Source organism: Egretta garzetta, unplaced genomic scaffold (genome assembly GCF_000687185.1).
Source record: "Egretta garzetta isolate BGI_Z169 unplaced genomic scaffold, ASM68718v1 scaffold123, whole genome shotgun sequence".
NCBI classification, from domain to species: domain Eukaryota; kingdom Metazoa; phylum Chordata; class Aves; order Pelecaniformes; family Ardeidae; genus Egretta; species Egretta garzetta.
Genome location: NW_009259182.1, coordinates 694,537 through 697,165, shown reverse-complemented (window position 1 = coordinate 697,165; position 2,629 = coordinate 694,537).

The window sequence follows — 2,629 nt, the reverse complement described above, 5'->3', positions numbered from 1 at the left end:
TTTGAGCTGGCGCCGAGGAGGGGACACCTCGGGGACTCGGAGGCCACTGCCCTGCGAGGGTGCTGAAAAGGGGAGGAAAAACCAAAACCTTCTGAAAGGGCGCAGGGGTGTGCTTAGCGTGCTATTGAACGGTGCCTACACGTCGTGTAAGATTTCAGTCAACTTTTGTCACCGCGGTACCCCCCACTACCGTATTAAATAACCAGGAAACTGTCTGCAGCCCGGCTTTCTCCTCCTCAGAACAAACGCGCTCGGGATCTGGACGGTTTCCTTTGGTGAAAATTATTACTGCCGTATTTATTTTTAGTTGCTGATTTTGCCAGTCTGTTGTGAGAATATCATTGGAAAAGAGATGGACTTTGCCCTTCGATGGGATTTGAATTCACTGTAATATCATGGGAGTAAGCGAGGGCCAGCGCTGGCACCCAGGGGGGCGGCTGGGGTGCTTCGAAGGCTCCAGCAACGTAAAAAGAAGAAACTCAATTGCCTGGATCCAGTTGAGTAAGGACGATGAGCGCCCGGTCCTTGATCTGGACCTGATATTCCTGGCTGGAGAGTGAAGAACAGATAATTACAGATTTCTACAGGTAGTGGCTCAGGAGACAGGTGTTACATTTGGAGCTGATGAAATAGCTCCAGTGTCTGTGCTTCCAGAGTAGTTTCCAGATAGAAGAGACAGTACTAATGAAGCCTAAGGGTCACGAGAGCAGCCACGTTAACGGAAGAAAGACTTTTGGGTGCCTGTCGCCACTTAATCTACTAGTCAAAGTAGAAGTACAGTAAAATCTCCATGTTCATTATCATCTTGACAATCCCAAGCAGAAAAGTTTGATGCGAAGCTGTGATAGGGAGCCAATTACGGGAAATGTCTTCCTTTGCAATTCAGCCTTTCCCCGGCTCACAGCAGCCGTGATACATCTGTCACCTTGTTTCTGTAAAGGACCGTACTCGCAGGCCCCACCAGAAAGACAAGAATCACCTACTCCTTTCCTCCCGCCCCCATTCACAACCGAGCGCGTAGAGTAGCGTGTATCAAGCTATACGGTCTTAGGTTTAGTGTGTCACAAAGAGCTCAGTAATTAAAGCTTTCCTCTGGACGTGTTTGTGTTGTTTCTCAGTAACAGTAATGTAAACTATATGCTCAGTTTCCTCATATGTTGGAAAACATAAAAGCTGAACGGATACACTGTTTCATTTTTTCTGTTTACTTTTAAGAGGCCGGCAACTATGTGTATTCCCAATGCCCCAGGTAAGATTTAAGTAAACACAGTCTCCATGGTGAGTTTAACGACCTAGCATCTCTGTGAGATCGCACATGCATATTACGAAGCCTGAATAAATACAGACAATATTAACACAGCATACAAAATAATATAAATAAACCTTATATCTGGCTAATTACATATACAATCGACTGCATACATAGCTAGGCCCTGATATCTAATTTGAGCCATCTGCACTTTGCCATGCGCTGAAGCAAGCTAAGGATTTGTTTCACAAATCATTTTTTTTCTGAGAAGGCTGCCTGCATGAATAAAGATTTACAAGCTTGCTTAGCATCAGACAGCTCCAGCCTCACGCTGCTTCAGAAAATACACATCCCTTGCACTGTTTTATTTTTGTGTTTTATTTTTTTGATTATACTTTGGGAAAGCATGTTTATGTCAAACTTTTAACACTAAGCAGTTATTAACTTACTTGAAAGACCCCGGAACAATATTCTTAAAATCCAGTAACTCAGGTACATTGAGCGACAATTACAATGCTTCCTGCAAAATTCATCTGAAAAATTGGCTCAGCGGTCTCAAAACCTCTAAGTAATAGACAGCAAAGAGCATTCCAACTCTAAGTACCATTTTCCACTTGAAAGGTTTTTAAATATTTGTTTGCTTGATTTTTTTTTTCCCCCCTGTTCTCTTGCTGTGGGTTCGGAAGGATTTGGTTCTTTAAGAGTTGACGAGCAAATGCCATTCCTTCGGTTTCTGACAGGAGGGTCAGGAGGCGAAGGTAGAGCACATGCAGTATTTCTCCTGCAGGAAGGCCGTAAGAAGCACTCTAGACGCATTTCCCTACTCTGTTAGGAAGGCTACAGCAGAGTAATGAACCGTGCCCTGTAGTTATTAAGCTTTAGGTGTTCTTCCCACCTGTGGGATTTTTTTTCTGAAGGTCGCAGAGGGCCTACAGGGTGCGCAGCCTCAGGGCTGGTGAAGGAGCTCTATCTACTCCCCAGAAGTAACTTCTGCTGGTGGAAGTCCCTCTGCTCAGCCCTCTGCGCCCAGACTGCTGGCAGCTTTGTGTCGGGGCTGCTCCCGGCGTACGCTGCTCACCCGTGGCAGCGTCTACGCGTCGGTGGTTTGATTTTTCATTAGTGTTGCCTCGGCCCGACCGATTACTTGGCAGACAGCTGCATCATGAGGGTGTCCTGTACAGCTGTAAGGAAAAGACCCCCGCAAGAGGTCATAAAAGCACGGCCGATTTGCATCGGCTTCTATTTGCGGTCTTACTTCAGGGAAGAAAAATACATCGGACTTGGCAAAGGGATAGCGGCAGCACCAGCAGGCAGCCATCGGCAGGCAGCGGTCGCCCAAGGCACGGCTCGGCTCCCGCAAACCCCTCTCAGGCTGCGCCC